The 19,748-nt window shown below is 38.9% G+C and overlaps 1 protein-coding gene and 2 pseudogenes across 2 annotated transcripts in view; all 3 read right to left on the minus strand.

Moving 5' to 3' along the window:
* LOC143848256 (uncharacterized) overlaps window positions 1-19,748 on the minus strand; it is an 87,304-nt gene that overhangs the window by 35,725 nt on the left and 31,831 nt on the right. The window lies entirely within an intron of this gene.
* On the minus strand, window positions 843-4,632 carry LOC143848762 (putative disease resistance protein At4g27220; annotated as a pseudogene).
* Window positions 17,235-19,708, minus strand: LOC143849021 (gibberellin 20 oxidase 1-B-like; annotated as a pseudogene). The gene is made up of 3 exons (XR_013235521.1): window positions 19,032-19,708; window positions 18,411-18,737; window positions 17,235-17,669 (listed from the first exon to the last, which is right to left on the minus strand). The product of XR_013235521.1 is annotated as a gibberellin 20 oxidase 1-B-like (transcript).

Below are 19,748 nucleotides of genomic sequence, written 5' to 3' on the forward strand. Positions count from 1 at the left end.
TTACTATCTCTACCTGGCAATTTACAAACATGATCATTGTTGCAGACTTTCTTTTTTTAGTCTTTTATTTTGTTCTTTTCTTTTTTGTCCACACTCTAAAGGAGGTCACAACTGAGGTGTGTCTTGTTATAAATAATGGTATGATAATATGTAATTTGGGATCGGAAATACCGCTAATTTAAAGTTCCACAGTAGATGAACCAATATCAACATATGCAATAGACCAACAAAATTAGATTCGTAAATAAAAGAGGAAAATGATGACTTATCGAGTTGAGGTGCGAAATAATTCGTTGTTCCTAAGGCAAATCTCGCCCCCACTATGGACCAGCAAAATTAGATCTGTAAATAAAAGAGGAAAATGATGACTTATCAAGTTGAGGTGCGAAATAATTCGTTGTTCTTAAGGCAAATCTCGCCCCTACTATGACGAATCAACCGTACATATGAGCTTCATGGCGTATGCCTCCAAGATACATCAACTCTCGCTCTAGGGGTGTGCACTCACGCTTCATGGCGTATCTTTTCACTGATGTTGGAATGGGTCGGCTTAATTATCATGGGCATTTACTTATTGAGCCAAACTAGTACTAGGACCTAATTCCGAAGGACCTTCAAAACGAAAGAAAATCCTTAAAAAAATTATTTGTAAGCAATAACATAAGCTTTTCCTATGCATCAATATCATGCAGACCACCTATACCTAAATGTAAACAGATGCAACTGTCAAGCTTCTAACAAACATAATATCAAACACATAAGGGGTTGTGCTTTAAAGCTAAAATCTGCTTCAAAATGGAATACCAAATTTCTTATGACTTTAAACATCCTTTAATGGGTAGAGAACTGGATGCGTAGTGCAAAAGAACAATAAGAACTAAGAGAGTGATACAACAAGAATAATCAAAATTATCATAATTATAGAGTTTTTTCATTCTCTATAAGATAAGGATTGTGGAATCCATGTCGTAGTAACTTGGAATGCTATTATCTCTACAATAAATTAAAGGAAACACAAAAGGCATAATACATCATTAGATAAGAAAGGAATTTAAATGAAATTTACCTCATACTAAAACTGCAGTTACCATCACCATCGATATGGATCAAAAAGAGGTAGGAAGCGTGACATGTCGCCTTCGTCCTCCCACTCCAACCCTTCAAACCATGATATTCTTCCTTGAATCTTTTCAAGTTTAGGTGCGTTGTGGGGTCTCACCGGAAACCTCTTTAAATTCGGGCAAGCATATACCCAAATAGATATCAAGGAAGGGAAATCGAGAAATACATGGGACCCTCCTCCTCCTCTATTGAGATGGCAGCAGAGATGCTTAAGCTTTGGGAGTGCGATTAAGTTTATAGTCTCTAATCGAGGGAGCAGACTCTCTTTATCCACCACACCCAATTCCTCTCCAGTTATTATCACCTCTATTTCTTCACACTCATATACATAGAGGTATTCCAATTGTTGGAGGCCTCGTGCTATGTTCCACGAGAAAACATCCTTTAACCTGGGGCAGCCTCTGATGGTTATTCTTCGTAGATTTTGGAAGGTTAGAGGTGGTGGCAATGAGGGGAAATTCTGTCTTGTCTTATTCACTTCCTCATCCCAGATTATTTTCTCCAATTTTAAGCAATCTGTAACATGAAGATGCTCCAATTGTTGAAGGCACTGTCCAAGAACAGGGGAAAATAGACATCGCAAGCTATGGCACCTAACCACACTCAACTGGGTTAGCTTGTGGAATGTCCCACTTGGTGGTATGGCCCCCTTCCATATACACGACAGTTTGGGCAGATTTAGTAATCTCATTTCTTTCAAAGTAGAGAGAGTTGACGTAGTAATAGCATGAATCTCTTCTTCGTAGTCAAATACCTCCTCTAACTCTTCACAATTTTGTACTTCGAGTTTCTCCAAGCTTTGCAATCCTTCAAGCAGATCATATGGTAGGATATTTTTTAATTTCCTGCAACTGTCAATGTTCAGCTCTATCAGGTTCCCAAAGAATCTATTAGGAAGCGGGCCGTGACAGATTTTCTCTAATTTCTCCATGCCAATGAGGTCTAATCGTTGCAATATCTTAAAGGCATTTGGTGGAACCCGATGAGATTCTTCCACCGTATTGATGAAATGTTCCATTTCGTCACAATAGTAGAGATTGAGGCACTTCACGCTGTTGAAAGAGACACCTTCATCATCTAGGAGGCGTACAATATTGGAGACCCTCTTCAAGTCAATTTGTTCGCTTTTTTCTAATAAGAGTTTAACCCACTTTGATAAAGGGTATGAAATTATGTTAATGGATGTTCACTTCTCGTAGTCACTAGACGAGTACTCTCCTTCCCACACACAGATGCGGAATTTCTTTAGTTTCTCCCAAGGGCCAGGGACTTCCACGGACAAACATTTCACGTCTTTACAATGAATGTATAGAACAGTCAAGCGAGCCAAAGATGCCACTTCATCAAAGCTAGCTTTACTTCCATCTCCGCTGCTACCTCTTACCTCCCACATATTGAAGCTATCTCCCATGTACAGTTCTTCTAATTTAGACAACCTTAAAATGACATTTGGTGCTACCATTGTAAGAGCGTCACTCCCTGTCAAGTCCAAAACCTTCAGATTGGATAGTTGCCCTATTTCTTTGGCAATTCTTTGATCGCAGTTTGTCTTACACTAAGTACTTCAAGTTTCTCCAAACCTCCCAGTGGGGATATGTTATCTAAACACTGGCATTTATCTAAGCATAGTGTATTGAGGTTTTTTAAGTACTGTAGTGATGGGGGCAATGATGAAATCTTGGTATTGCTTATATCCAAGACGACAAGGGATTTCATTCCTTCAATGAAATTATTTGGGACTTCTTCCAAACCCTTCTTCCGTTGCAGTAATAAGGTTAAGAGACATGGGCAATTCGGCGGCTCAGGGAGCATACCAATTGAAGTTCCCATAAGTGAAAGCCTCTTACATTCATCCAAATTCTCTGGCCACTCTGTCAATTCCTCTCCCACTTGACTATAAACCCATTCTCTTTTCTTGATGCGATCAGTATGGCCACATCTCTAACAACATCGTGCATTTTTACACAACCTTCGTTGTCACCGTCTAACAACAAACAATAATCCTTGAGTTTTTCAACCAAGGTATGTATTCTATTCCATGCTTCCTCAAAATTGTTGACACCCTTCAAAACCCTCTCCGCCATCATGTATCTCATCAATACACCCACTTCAATGTTATGATCTTCGGGAAAGACACAACAAAACAAGAAGCACAACTTTGCTTCCTCACTTTCGATGTAGTTGTAACTTAGCTCGAGACGAGAGTACACCTCTTTATCAACACCCTCTATGTTTCTTGGAGAAGACCGCTTTAATTCTTGCAGTGCATTAGCCCAAATTGATGAGCCTTTCCCTTTTAGTGCCCTTGCAACCGTGACAATTGCTAAAGGCAGACCATTGCATTCTTTAGCAACTTTCCTTGCCAAAGTATGTAATTCATCAGTTTCAACAACTTCTGCTTTCTCTTTGAATAGATTCCATGAATCTTGCTCAGATAAGACTTTGACTTCGATATTTTTCTGGCAATTCATCATGGAACATACATCTAATCTCCGTGTTGTCATTATAATTTGGCAGCCTTTTTGTGTCTCTTCGCAGGGGATTCCGACCTTTGTTAAGTCCAATCTATCCCACAAATCGTCCAAGATTATGAGTATCTTCTTTTCTTGCTTTAATCTCTCCAACAGCCGGCCCGCCCGCACTTCTTCATTATTTTCTTTCAATTCCATGCCTAATTTTTCTGCAAGTTCATCTTGGATCTTTTGCAAGTCTTGCTTTTGGGAAACAGTGACCTTTACAACCTTATCACACAGCTTTTCATCCTTGGCTTGCTTTCCCACTTGTTCGACTAGGGTCGTCTTGCCAACACCTGCCATCCCATATACCCCGATGATGTTGATTCTCTCCTCTTTCAATGCCTTGATGATCAGCTTCTTAGCTGATTCTGTGGATTTAAAAGACTCAATTTCTCCTGCTGGGTTAAAGCTTGGACAAGGGAGGAGAGTTGATACATGAGTGAAATCCCCTCTTGCCAGTAGGCCATCAACATCAACCATCTTCTTTGTTGCTTCTTTACCAAGAGAATAGCGCGAGCTGAAATTGGGACACCATCCCTTGAAACATCTCTTGTTGTCCATCATCCCCTCTTCCAATCTCTTCGTGATTGCCTCAATGTCATCTACTTGTTGTAGCCATGACTGCACTTCACCAGTGATTTCTTCATTCTTATTAGCAGCGTCCACTAATCGTTGCACGTCATCTCTCCTCAACCTTAGATTTTCAGCTTTGAGTTTAAGATCGTCAACACTCTTTTTATAGTGAACAAGATAATCAACACGGCGCTTAAGAGGAGTAAATGAAATCTTCACCACTTCTATGATGAGTGAAGCTAAAACATCCATGATGTTGGACAAAACAAGGGATCTCAAAGAGGAAACTAACAGTGGAAGGAATAGCAAGCAGATGAGAAGCTATAGGAACTGAAGAAATGCCTCTGGACCTGATTTGTCTTTCTTCTTCTTGCAAGTAAAGAAAGAAGACTAACTGTTGAATACTATCTCCACCAGGCAATTTACAAACATATTAATTGTTGCAGACTTTCTTTCCTGACTCTTTGATTTTATTATTTCCTTTTTTGGTCCACCCTTAAAGGAAGCCACAAGTGATCGAGGTGCGTCTACTATGGCAAAGTGGACCCACCTTTGATTGATGGGAACCCTCCATCTAATAGGGCTTAATTTGGATCTCATATGGCAAATAAATCAAAATTTCTTAAAGGCCTGTCTAGGCTTTCCGTTTTATCAAAATGGGGTCGCTCCATTTGTAGAAGTTTCGGTTTTACATTTCGGCCGACGTTTCAAAATTTTGGTTACAGCGAGGACAAACACATTCTGAAACCGAAATTTTAAACCATGTTTCTTACTGACTTTTTGCCTTATTCTTTCTCAATTTTTAAGAGTGGATTTTTTATATGGTGTAAGCCCCTATAGTCTAATATTTTTCCAAAAGTATTGTACGGCTTACACTCTTAGGATGATCCAAATCGTCCATTTGATGGGCTACAATGTAAATAGGGTGTGCAAAAAAAAAAAAAAACATTTCCATAGGATGTTCCTAGCCCTATGATCATTAGAGGAACTTCATATTATGAGAACCTCTATAGATTAGAGGGTTGGTCATCCTAGCCCTATGATCATTAGAGGAACTTCAGATTATGGGAACCTCTATAGATCGGAGGGTTGGGATCATCCTATGGAAATGATTTTAGGCGCACAATGTATTTTTTCAAAAAGCTCTTTTAATATAGTTTTTGGGATATGATATTTTCACCACTGCATTACGCATGCGCTCCCCTTGTAAGGTGCTTTCATGTCAAGAAGCGTTAAAGTTGCACGCTGCTCACGTCAAATTAAGGGGAGCGCATGCATAATGGGGGGGTTATAAAAATGGTGATGCTACAGTTCTGAGTTGGAGCCAGCCTAAATATTGGACTAGGTGGGACCCAGCTTGGTGTGCATGAGAAGGCCGGTTGTCACCTTGGGGGCGGTACTCTATCTCCGTTTCCCAAGGCGGTACTCTCGCTCTCTCCCGCTTCTATTATTCTAACTTCAGTCAATGGATCCATCCATTGACATTGAGCATTCTCTTTTCCCATCTTTCTTTATTTCTTATCTTTTCTATTCTTTTTGGGAAATGGACTTAAAACATTGCTGAATGAATATTTTGTATCAGAATTGCCCATGCGTTGGTTGCTTTAATTCCGGGTTGGCCGTGTATTCAATTTGGATGTGTGTTACTCTATCGGTTTTCTTACTTTTGATTTTTTTTTCTTTTTTTCTTTTTGGAGAAATGACTTTTAAAAGTCACCAACTATACCCCCGATGTTTCAATTTTTATAACGTAGTCCCCCTTAGTTGACGTTTTGTCCACAGATCGAAGGGTTAGGATGATCTTATGGAGCTGATTTTTTGGGCACACCCTATTTTTGTCAGGGCCTATCAACTGAACGCTTTGGATCATCCAAACAATGTAGGCACACTGTGTTTTTGGTAGTGTTTGGATTCAGTTATGGGTTTGGAGGGAGGTATGGGGTTTTCATTAGCATTGCTAGTGTTTCAAAAGAGATGGTTTACCTTACATAAATTGAAACCACAGGGGGTGCAGTTGGTGACTTTTAAAAGTCAGGGTTAGAGTTGAAAATGTCAGAAAGTTGAGAGGGTGTAACTGTATTTCTCTCTCTTTTTCCTACCATCTCTGCGAGGCAATTTGCATACATGAATATTGTTGCAGAGTATCTTTTTTTACTCTTTCATTTTATTAATCCTTTAAAAGAGGTCACAAGTGGTCCCATCTTTGATTGATCCGAACCCTGCATCTAATAGGCCTTAATTTGGATCTCATATGGCCGATAAATCACGATTTCTTAAAGGCCTATCTAGGCTTTCAATTTATCACAGTGGGGTAGCTCAATCTGTACAAGTTTATTAGGTTTTGCTTTATTCTCAATTTTTAAGAGTGGAGTTTTTATATAGTGTAAGCCCCCCCACCGTCTAGTATTTTTCAAAAAGTAATTATTCCAGACCGTCCATTTGATGTGCTACAATGGAAATAGGATGTGCCAAAAAAAATCATTTTTCATAGGATGTTCCGAGCCCTATGATCATTAGAGGAACTTCATATTATGAGAATTTCTATAGATCTGAGGGTTGGGATCATCATTAGAGGAACTTAATCTGCGCATTCCGTAGTAATGCCTATGGAAATGAACGGTTCACATCAATATGCAAAATCTGGGACCCATTATGCCTTGTTGAATGTAGGGCTTTAGCTAAAAGTTGCTTTTAGAGTGCCATATATTCCTCTATTAAACTTAGGTAACCTGTACAAGCTACCAAGGACATAGGCTTAGCTTCATGCAGCTCTAGTTCTGCCACAGTGCCACTAGCCATGGTGTCCAAAGCAACTCCAAATTCTTGTGCTTAGCGATGTGGGTATATGACTAGATAAACAAGCAGTTCAAGTGGGTATGAAGTTCATATGACTGGATTAGTATAAAGAAAAAGTAATCTAGTTACAGCATTGCTAACTTACCTTGTGTTTGCTCTACACAAAGTTGCAACTACAGCGTGTAAAAGCTAATTTCTTTTGTTTTCTTGATAGATCACTTTGGCCCATTTTGTTTTCGATTTTAAGAATTGATTTTGCTGCCAAAACTGATTATTAGATGCAAATATTAAACACAATTGATTGATCTACCTTTGATTGATCTGAACCCTTCATTTGATTGCCCTTGATTTGGATCTCCTATGACTCAAAATTATGCATTTATATATACAGCTTTGACCGTTCATTTTAGGGCCATAGGAGAGAGAGAGAGAGAGGGAGAGAGAGAGAGAGAGAGAGAGAGAGATGGCAAATTAGCATCCCATAATTAATGGGAGGGGGGGTTTCTTTTGTGACTACTACTACAATTAAGGGTGTCAATTTTGGCTCGGGCTCGGTGGCTCGCTCGAGCTTGGCTCGAATCCTTAACCAGCCGAGCCGAGCCGGCTTACCAGGCTCGTTTAGCTTAACGAGCCGAGCCTAATTTAGGCCAGGCTCGGCTCGGCTCGGCTCGTTAAGGCTCGTTAAGAATTTAATATATTTAAATATATATATTATATATTAATTTATGCATTAAAAGGGTTGTCCAGGGAGTGAAAGGGGGGGGGCAAAATATATCACTTCATTTTTGGAACCCCATTTGTTACTAGGACCACCCCCCATAGTGTAAAAAAAGTAGTCAAATTACACTAGTAGGGCTGTCCAGGGAAGATGAGGGGTGTGAACATAATATAACCCGAGCTCGGTAAGGCTCGCGAGCCTGGCCGAGCCTGACCGAGCCGAGCCGAGCTTTTGAGCTTAACGAGCCGAGCCGAGCCTGGCCAAGCTCGGCTCGGCTCGGCTCGTTTACACCCCTAACTACAATTACAACAAGAGTTTGGTTCTTCCACAAGAATCTATTGAAAGAAACAGAGCCTTACATTTTACATGGGACTATGTTGCCATGTTCAAATTTGTAAGTTTAAATACATTACATTATATTTTTATTCTAAGAACTGTGTGAAATGAATGAAAATAGTTGTTTGTTGGTGAAAATCCTCTGTTTTTACTACACTTAATTACCAATTTCCTGATAATTCATTAGGAGAGATGATATTCAAACAAATATTTCAAGTAAAATCAACCACTTTACATTGAATTCAACCATTTTTCTTCCCTATTTTTGACAAAGAGAAAACATGATATTTACCACCCCCGTTTTTAATAGATACAATCTTCTCTACAAGAGCTCATATATGATGTTTGCGCGTAAAGAAAAATACGTGCAAAAAAAATTTCAAGTAGTGTTCATCTGTTTGATAAGAATAAGAATAGCTAGGATCTTCCGTTGGAGAAGATTTTTGGTGAATGGCCTATATACGGTGAGGACAAACACATATGCAGCTAATGTTGTAATGCATAAAAGCAAGGTAAGGGAGCTGGGAGATACAATGCCAAAGGGCCCATGTAGAGCTCCACTAAAAACACAAATAAACACTAAAATAAAAGACTTTTATACATCTCAAAAAACACACTTACTATTAACTTATGTTCTTGTCCTCCCTTCTCCTTAACCTCTACACTTCTTCTTCTCTCTTATTTTCACCCTTTTTCAACTTATAATCTCTACACATATGAATATTTACTTACAGACAAAAAACACTCCTAAAATAGCTAATTACACTAACCACTTAGTTGTAGTTGATGCGGACGCATCCTTTGACAAAAAATTACACGGAAATATCCTTATTTTGAGAATTTTGTTTGCTAATTTTTATCTTATCTTTAGTTAGCATAGTTACTTAGTTAGCAGTCCTAGATTTTAAGTTACCTTTTGAGAGTTTCTTTTCTTGTTGGGACTTAAAATTGTAGTTTTTAATCGTTCTTTCTAATTTGTAGCAGTTATTGTTGGGACAAATTGGTATGGTGGATGAACAAATGGTGTGGATGTAAATAATAAAAGTAAGAAACACAAAGAAAATTAGAAAGAAGATAAGAAGAGAAAGGGAAATAGGCATGGCAAGCCAAAGCTTTCTCCTAAAGACTTTAATTTCCCCACTTATGCAGGTGGCTACTATGAAAATAAGTCCCGATGATACAATGCCTACACTAAGAACAAGGGCTGCAACCCAAGTTCAAAGCAACCAGTATGCCCTTGAAATAACAAGAAATAGAGAATAGTAAAAGTGAAGGAAGAAGATTTTCAAATGAGACCGCAACCCTTCTTTTATAGGAGATGAAAGGATATAAGGCACCCCTACAAATAAAGTACCCTTTCATTTTAAAAATAATACCCTTTTACAACAAAAGTGTCTTTTGATTGGAAATACCATTTCACATAGAGAAAAGTCTCTTTGAAAAAGAAAAAAAAAACATTTTTCTACTGTAAAAAATAGTATAGTTTAAAAGTATCCAACAGTCATTAGGAGTTAGGAATCTTGAATGAGTAGGGCTTTTATTTTATATGTGGACGTTTGAAGAGGGAAGTTGGTCATCATCTTCCATTCAAAACAAGGGACTTTTGGATAATCTAGCCTAAATATAAAGGACCGTAGAAAACATACAAGGACTCTTCCATTTTCACTACATAATACCTATCCTAGAACATCACAATGACTTTTCAGAAAATAAGAAACAATGATTTTGATATACAATTTCCAAAGGGACGTGATATATCCGCCCCTTTTGATCACCAGGAATACCCCCGTCAGCGTCTGTGGCAATCGGGGGCATTGAATTCTTCTGACATAAGTACAACAGCCCCTCTTTAGTCATTGATACACTGACAAGGGGTGTTCCGTGATCAAAATGGTGGATAAATCACTTCCCTGTCCAAAAGGCGAGGATTTTCCATAAGACAAGATATTTTGTGCATGGCCTAGGTATCTACGGGACGAAAAACAACTAATATATATTTCTGCATGCTCGTATTTTCTCTTCTAAAAATAACACCGGACATCATATCATTTCTCTCTTCAGTGTGTCATTTTCAGCACTTTTATGGGGGGCCAACTCCCAATTGTTCAGGGTCCAATCAATGTTATTTGGATTGGACTCGGAATCGAATTCAAATATTGGCGGGTACGATCTTTCTGTGGAGAAGATCTTTTGTATACGGCCTGTCTACGGTGAGGAAAAAGTGAAAAACAAATGAACATTTTAGGTCATTGAAAAGTGGTCTCCACCTATGTTCGTACCGGGTCATATATCGTTTTCGATACTTTAAAGGGCGGTCCAAGGTCCAATCAATGTTATTTGAATTGGGCTATAACCAAATTCAAATATGGGTGGCCCAAGTCCCAGTTGTTCAAAGTGCAATCAATGTTTGTTTGATTGGACTCTGACTAAATTGAAATATGGATGGCTAGGATCTTTCAATAAAACATTTTAGATCATTGAAATGGGTCTCCACCTATATATGTTTATGCCTGCACAAAATATACGGCCGGACATCATATAATTTCTCTCTCTCTCTCTCTCTTCAATGAGTAATGCTTTTGCGAGCGGGCCAAGTCCCACTTGTTCAGTGTCCAATCAATGTTATTTCTATCAGTTCCCACTTGTTCAGTGTCCAATCAATGTTATTTCTATCAAATAACGCATGTCCTAATGAAATTGTGACCCAAACTTACTTGGGTCCAGCCCAAACCCTAACAAATTTTGAACATTTCTATCTTTAACAATCCCTACTCCAAATTCTAAGCAATACCATGTGGGATTAGAATCCATTGCTAAACCCATTTAAGAATATGGACAAGAAGGTGGCAGCTGGGCCATATATGAACACAACTAGAATTGGAAACCCAGGATGGGAAATTCTCTACATCAACTATTATTGAATATCCTCTTTAAACAGCCCTAACATGTGAAGAGAACGAAAAAAGCTCAAAATGCACGAGGGATGCAACTACATATGTTGCTTATTTTTCCAACATCTCGATCATGCCTCATTCTCTCAACATCTTTTAAAGGGCCCCAAACCTTGTGATTTTTGTCCAGAAAAAACCCAAGATAACTTCTTGTGTTTTTCATGATAACTTACTCTTTTTTGCATGTCCTTGCTTTTACTTAAAAGGTCTCCAACCTAGGGAAATGATTAAATATGTAAAAGGGTAGTCATAACTCATAACTCATAAGTACACTAGAGGGGGCTGTCCCAAGTAAAAAAAAATGGTTAAATATAACTTCCCTACGATCAAAATAGGATAACTTTCCATCCTGTGTGTCCCCACCATATATATCTTCAGTACAAGTAGATAGTTGACAGTAATGTAAGTAACATGGGAAATGATATATTCAACCCCTTTTCTTTCCCGGGCCACCCTGTTGTACTGTAAAAGTAGTCATAAATACACTAGCTAGAGAGGGCTGCCCAGGAAGAAAAGGGGGCGAATATATCACATCCCAATAGGCATTGTTCCCATTATAATTGATAGACCCTTTGTTATCTGCAAATTAATCTCGAAAGATACCCATTTATAAGTTTTATATTATAAGAAATTGTTCGATAAAAATGTCATTTTATAGGATTTTATATCCTATAAGCTATATATTGATAATTTGATGTTTTATTATTTGTTTGCCATGTTATCCTGGTATAGTGCTAATTTAAAGCAAAGTTCTAGTTTTAATTATATATATATATATATATATATATATATATATATATATATATATATATATATATATATTAACTATTTAACTATGTTATAATGTTACTGAACTTATTTATTTTTAAGAGAAAAGTGTTTCTAGTCTGCCGACTAGAGATCATTCTCTAGTCCGGCGAAAAAAAACACTTGGGTCCCACATTTTTTGTGGTGATCTAAAGCATTCATTTGATAGGCCCCATCATAGATATGGTGTCCACAAAAAATCAGCTTCATAGGATCATCTTAACCCTTCCATTTGTGGAGCTAAAAAATGAACAGATTTGTGCCGATTATAGCCGTCCATTTTAAGCTCTACAAATCACAGGGTTGGAATGATCCTATGGAGCTGATTTTTTGTCGATGTAGTATGCATGTGTTATTGATTGCCGATGTAGTCCACAAATCGCTGGACTAGAGAATGATCTCTAGTCAGCAGACTAGAAACACTTTTCTCTATTTTTAAATATCGATTGCCGATGTAGTATGCATGTGTTATTGATGTGCAACCAATAAATTAATCAATTGATGTCAAATGATATATAATGTTGTCAACAGATATTGTATAAACTTATTTGTGAACATTTTTTTTTTACAATTTCAAATGTAAAAATGTACTTTCTAATAATTTTTTATTTATTGAAAAGATAAATTCCAAGATGAACTTGTTTTTCTATAGAATTTTTTATTACATGCATGTTTGGCAACCATGTAAAAAATACGTGGAATGTTTGTTTACCCAAAGGTAGAGAGGGCTTGAGAGAGAGAGGGAGAGAGAAAAGAGAGGGGGGGTGACTGCGGAGAGCATGTGATAAGGTTGGGGCAATTAATGTACCCATGTTAGGGTGTTTTTGTGTTCTCATTAGGAGAGCATACCCATCAAAGGTGTTTGATGTTCTCTACCTTGATGAACTAACCATGCATTCCATGCTCAACATTAACAGATTGGTAGAACTATATGGTCACTATGCATGAAGTTTTTTTTCGGCAATTAATCCTTCTTTGTAAGCTTCACTAGTAGATCACCAATTTTTTTTTGGAAAATGATATCCCACAGCCATATTTTGATAATAGGTGCGAACTCACCTTGTCCTATATGCTTAGCCAGCTGTTACAATTCCTAAAACCCTATCAGCAGCCTTTTGACAGTAAGTTCAAGCATATGCGGCTGATTGAGCTCGTGCCTATTATCAAAAGATCTTGGTGCTTATTTCATTTGCCTTTTTTGTCATTGTACCCTCCATTTGAGCCTCCAAAGTGTAAATTAGTCTGCCCCCAAGGTGTAAATTCCTGGCTGTGCTCTGGTGTATGCGGTACGAGAGAAGTACCACCCTTGATATTTGATCCAGCAGCACCACCTTAAAAAGTGTGCTGCTGTTGGATCAAATATCAAGGGTGGTAGTGCCTACTCCGATCTACATGCACATTTACCATAGAAAATCTCCTGTGTGTATGTGCACATTTGAGAAATTATATGATGAAAGGTCGTATGAACACATAAAAGTGGTACGGTAAAGGTACCACCCTTGATATTTGATCCGACAGCAGCTCCTTAAAAAGTGACTTGTTGTTGGATCAAATATCAAGGATGGGATGATGAGAGATGCTAAACTGAATTATTTTTGCCAATAAAAATGCAATAGGTGAGATGGTCTAATGGGGGACCGTTTGTAGTTGGTCTTTTCTCATGCTATACCAACTAAGGCTGAAAGAGCTAAATGCAAAATTACCAGTCGGGATTCTCCATCCACGTGTTGATGTTCAAGGTGATCTGAACCGTCTATCTGGTGGCTTGAACATTGAGTACGCACAGCCGAAGGATTAAGACATGGAGCAAGGGAGCAAGGACTCTAAGTGATCAATTAGGCCATGCATGTTTAGCAACCATGATTTTTTTTTTCATGGAATATTATCTTACGAAGGGTTGAGAGAGCTACAAGGAGGTTGAGAGAGGGAGACAATTGAGAGGAGGTGAGTGAGGAAATGGTGCGAAGTGGCTGAAAAATAAGTAAAACCAAAATATATTTTGAGTGGAGTTTTACTCTTCCCTGTCTCGGCCACTTCTCACCCTCTCCTAAGTCCTAACTCATACCCTCTCTCTAACTCTCCTCGCCCCTCTCCCACCACTTGGTAAACAATTATTTCATGAAAATAAATTTCCTGACTAACATGCCCATAGTGTCTTGTAAACAGACGATTGAAAGTTTATAATAAAAAGGGGGATGATACAGTAACAGGGATAACGCCAAAGAAAGACCTTCCATGTAAAGCCAAAAGAAAAGAAAAAACAACACAAAGGCTAAAACAAATTTATGAATCGTGTACAGTATACATCATTGTCGATTTGGTTTTGGTTTTTGTTATGGCCTATCCAAGGTTTGGGTGCCTGGATAAATCCAAATCGCATATACATCTCTCTCTCTGCTCCCCCCATTGCGGGGTATGAGGAGGGCTAGATGTACGCAGCCTTATCCTTGCTTTGCAGAGATGCTATTTTCGTGACTCAAACCCGTGACCACCAAGTCAAATCGCATATACATCTCTCTCTCTCTCTCTCTCTCTCTCTCTCTCTCTCTCTCTCTCTCTCTGCTCCCCCCATTGCAGGGTATGAGGAGGGCTAGATGTACGCAACCTTACCCTTGCTTTGTAGAGATGCTGTTTCCATGACTCAAACCCGTGATCACCATATCACAATGGAGCAACCTTACCGTTGCATCTTTATGCATGCTTCCATATAAATATACATATTATGGGACACATGATGGGTGTAAAATGATGGGCCCCACACCATCAAAACATTGAGGCGTAAAATGTGGGGCCCACCATAATACATAGGTTTGGATAGAGATGGTGGAGTCCACATCGTCAATAACATTGGGGGTAAAATGGTGGGCCCCACCCTATGCATAGGTTCAGGTAGAGATGGTGGGACCCACCCTAAACTTGAGGTGTAAAATGGCAGGCCTCATCCCATAAAAAACATGAGGTGTAAAGCAAGTCAGCCAAGCAGAGATTTAAGACTTAAACTTACCAAGAAGAGCACAAAAGGGAAACTAACTACACAAGCACACAAAGTGCAAATGGGCACAAAGGGTCAAGTAGTAATCTTTATTGTTGATTCTGAAACAAGTTACTGTAGGACCAAGCCAAAATGCTAAAACTCCTAAAGGGGCTCGATCACCCGTTGGCTAGAATGGGATCCCTGCTAGGATATGCACTAGCAATGCACCACTCGATGGCCAAGCAAGCTTTCATGGTAAAGAGCTTTAGTAACCAACTCGCTTAGCCAGGAGTGCCCATTAAAGGTGCAGTAAAAGACTACTTTCAAAGATGCAACGAGACGAGGCAAGATTGGGGTGCCCATAATATCGACTACTTCCCTACTACTGACAAAAACACACTCAGTACATATTACATAAGTCAAGGATCATAGGCCATGCGAACATCGCCAGACGAAATGGCCCTTTGACATTGGTTTTAAATTTCGGTTTCAGTACTGGTTTCGGACCCCACCAAAATCAAAATTTCGGCCGAAATAAAATTCCATTTCAGGTTTTTGGGTGAAATTTTGGGAAAAAATGAAATTCCAACCAAAATTTCGGACGAAATAAAATACCATTTCGGGTTTTAGTGATTTCAGTGTCGGTCTCGACCGAAATTTAAAACCATGCCTGTGACAATTGCTCGCTCCAATCCGATGATGATCCACTTGCCTTTCCTGACCTTGAAGATGACCCGGAAAACGCCCCTTAGTCTTCTCTTCCTTCCACACACTCTAGGTTTAGGAAGAACCTTGCCTTTGACATGAATCTCTCTCTCAATTTGGCGGCCCAAAACAAAGTGAGGAAGAGGGGCCAAGAGCTGTATATGTAAGCAAGGATATCTCCCATTAAGCTTTCTGAACATTGTCATTTTCGTTTTTCTCTTGGGGTTAACTTTAGCAACATGCTAGAGTCAAAACTTCTAAGCCCAAGAACTTCCAAAACCGTGTGCACTTGCCAATCTTAGAATTTTCAATACAGGGACATTAATGTTAGAAACTTCTGACAAAAAACTACATGGTAAATGAGTTAACCATATAGTGGAAAACAAATTGTTACCCAAAGTTTGTTTCCCAGAAAATAGAATCCATACATCCAAACATGCATCTAGAGCTCGAACCTCTAAAGGCATTACTGGAGTGGTTGTTAGATCCTTGGATAAGACATTCCATAGAAAATATGTTCATGGGATTAGCTATCTTCCTTCTATTCTGTCATTGTAGTCATAGTTAAGAATGAGAATATTAATAGAGGACTAAATTTGCCACTTCTAAAATTAAGGCAATTCCACATTTTTGTTAGTGGGTAATTACTAAGGGCATGTGTTTTTTTTTTTGAAATAGGTAAGCTAGGGTTAGGCGGACCCCGACCAGATATATTAAAAAGATCAATAAAGATACTACAAGAAAACAGAAAAGCAAGCCCCTCGCACATCAGAAGAAGGGCAAACAAACTATCAAAAGGGAGCCAAAGGCCACCCAACAAAACGGCAAAGACAAAAACCTAACCGCTTCAGCAAAATGAAAACAACAGCCACAACACTGCCAGAATTCGAACAGCTACCACAAAAACAAATAGCACCAGAGCTAACAGCAGAACCAAAAACACCAGCACCAAAAGCAGACCCCAATTCTCAGCCTCCCGGAATGAGCCCACGAAATGGGGACCTTATTCCAGTAGAGGGGATCGGGGAGATAGATGGCGGCTTAAGGAGGGGAGATAGATGTGTTGTCAACTACAAAAATTATTCCATGGAATATTGGTGGGCCCAATTGTGAGAGAGGTATTGGGAAGAAGGGTGGGGGAGACTCTTGAGAATACATGAGTGGAGAGAGAATGAGAAATCCGCAAAAACAGTGAAAGAGAATACCCTACTTGAAATTGGTTTTTTCCCCTGTTTTTAGGGGATTTTCTTGCTCTCCTCACTCCCACCCTTTGAAGTCTCTCCCTCTCTGCCCATCTCTCACAACTGGTCCCACTAATATTTCATGGATTTTTTTCATAATTGCCAAACATGCACTAAGATAAGATTATTCTTGGGATTATCTACAAAGAAATGTGTTAGTTATAATTTACATGTTTAAGAGGATGTTGTTACGATATAGTACATTTGTAGGGTCTTTTTTTTGTTGTAGAAACTCTGTTTTTCATACCTTTAAGAATGTTATTAACAACAAGGAGATTGATATTGCCACAGTTAAAATAGGCAATTCCACCCATATCACTTTGTTCAATATGCCAAAAAAAAAAAGATCAGATAAAAAAACAAAAAGAAGAGAGAGAGTGAACAGGATAAACAAACATGATGGCCTACCCTTAAATTTATGGATGCCAATGCTTGCCCCCAAAAGAAATCAGTTTTTTTATCATGCTTTTGTCAATGAACTTGAAGAGAGGCATCTTTAGAAAACCTTATTTATTCACGTAAGGAGATAAAAAGCAACATAAGTAGATGATAGTCAGAACTGTGGCTTATGATTCACCAAATCTAAATCACACACAACCAGAGTCTCCACAGGGAGAGATAAAATCATAAAAATAAAAATGATCTACAAGGTTCCAAGGAAGCTGGTTATGTTGTTGGGGATGAAAGCCATTGAGAAAAGTTTTGGAGTGTTCTTATGTCTGCTCTGTAGTGCTTTTGTGTGAACTCTAGCAAAGCCGACCATGTGAAATCCGGGTACATCCTTGGACCATCTCTGCCAATAAGATCCTGTGGGGGGCTCACCACTTTATCCTCTTTTGGGCACAAGAAGAAAGCTAGAGATATCCTCTGTTCGTATCTGTTAACCACTGCCCTATGCAAACAACTCTTATATTTCCCATTTGACAATGCCTACAAAAACAAATCAGAAAAAAACAGATTAGTTTAGATCAGCTAGCATTTATCTTCTTCTTATTCTATCTTTTCTTCTCCATTGATCAAAACCCATTTAAGAAATTCTTTAATACAAAAAAAAAACAGAAAAACAGATTTAGTTTAGATCAACTAGCAAATTAATTTCCTCTTCTCAATTGATCAAATCCCATTTAGGAAATTGATTAATATCTATAAATCTTATTACTTTCAAGTTTCAAGCCATCCAAACTCCAAGTATTCTGCTGGCACCAAGGACAAACTGGCTAGTAGATGTGACACTTAACTACCAATTTATCTTCTTCTTAATATATTTTTGCACCCCAATGATCAAAACCCAATTAGGAAATTGATTATTATCTTTGATTCCTACTAGTTTCGAGCGATCCGCCGTTGCACCCTTATGGGGTCCAAAATCTGCAACCAATCGGCTGTTGACACGTGGCCCTCACAGGGCCACTGCAAAACCAACACTTGTCCCTGCTAGGTATGACGCGTGGAACAATCGGGGCCTTCCACCTGCCCCTCCTAGGTATGAAACCTGGTCCTTACAGGGGCTACACACCCCATCAAATCATCTTGTCAATTTGAAACTTAACTACCCATATCATTCTAAGTATAGCTTCTCTATCCATGTCATGAAACAAACAAAAAAGGGAGAAAATGGAATCAAATTAAAGGTGCGCAATCGGAGACGAGCATGAGCAATGGATTAAATACCATGAAGGTATCGCCGATGTTGACGACGAGAGCGTCGGGTCTCGGTCTGATAGAGTTCCATCTATTGTTGGAGAAAACTTGAAGGCCCTCCACTTGATCTTGATGCAGAATGGTTATGGATGTAGGATCACAGTGAGGCCAGGCCCTGTTCCAAGGGTGAGACTTGGCTCTTGGCAAGGAGGATAGTAATTGCATCTCATTATAGAGGAGCTGTCTTGGAAAAATTGTTTGAAATGCAAGGGATCTACTCCCAAACTTATAGCCAATAGCTCCATAATCACAAGGGATAGCTCCTTCATTGCCTTACAGTATCTTTGGTAAACAAACCTGCAAAATCAAATACTACTACTGTCAATTTTCTTGTACTTCATGTTTCAGTCAACATAAGTTAAACATTTTTTTAAGATTAAGGGCCTCTTTAGATACCCCTAAAAAATTATTTTCATATAAGATGATATGCAAATTGTTTAGATAATAATAGTTTTAGAAATGATATATTTATTGGCATCTAAAGAGGTCTTATATTCCCATTTCTAAATAAGATTTAGCTAGGATCATTTGCAATTTTGGTGGCATCCAAAAAAGCCATAAAAGGAAGAGAAAATAGAGAATATTGGGTACCCTGTTTCCTCAAAATCTTGCCCTAAAACCGATGTGAAGTAGTCGGTGACAACGTGTTGGGGACCATTATCATGATACCCAAAAGAAAGAGTCTCCTTCCATGGCAATTTAGAGGAGAATCTATCAGCATGAGCGCCGGCATAACCCCACATACTCCCGGGCTTTCGTCCGGCGCTCAGCTTACGATTAAGGGGAAGCTTAAAGAATGCTTCGATGTGATCGCGAGCGGATTGGATGAGAGAAGGATCAATTCCATGGTTGATCACTTGGAAGAAACCATGGGATTGGCATGAGGTTCTAACGAGCTCGGCTGCATGCCTCTTAGCCTCCTCGTTGCCTCGGAGGAATCCTCGGAGGTCAACTAGAGGCTCATGGAGCTCACCTAGTGTGTGGGCTCTATCGATCGTTGGCCAAATGAATTGTTTTGGTATGTTGGATTGTTTTGGCATCAAAGAGGAATCAAAGATCACACCACCATTGTCTCTTTGGTTCTTTAGTTCTAAGGAGGGTGGGGAGAGGAGGGTGGTGGCACTTGAGTTCATTGGGAGAGACACATTTCAAAAGAGTTGGGACCAATGTAGGGTATATATAGGATCCAAAAGCAATAAGATTAAATATAAACAAAAAAGAAGAGGAGGATCTTTTGTGTGAAGATAGGGAGTAAATAAGAGTTTAACAGAGTGGAAAAGGTTAAAGACTGACCATTGGGAAGGTCGA

This window comes from Tasmannia lanceolata, unplaced genomic scaffold (genome assembly GCF_043159265.1).
Source record: "Tasmannia lanceolata isolate RefF3 unplaced genomic scaffold, GAP_Taslan_0.1 ptg000016l, whole genome shotgun sequence".
Classification (NCBI taxonomy): Eukaryota; Viridiplantae; Streptophyta; class Magnoliopsida; order Canellales; family Winteraceae; genus Tasmannia; species Tasmannia lanceolata.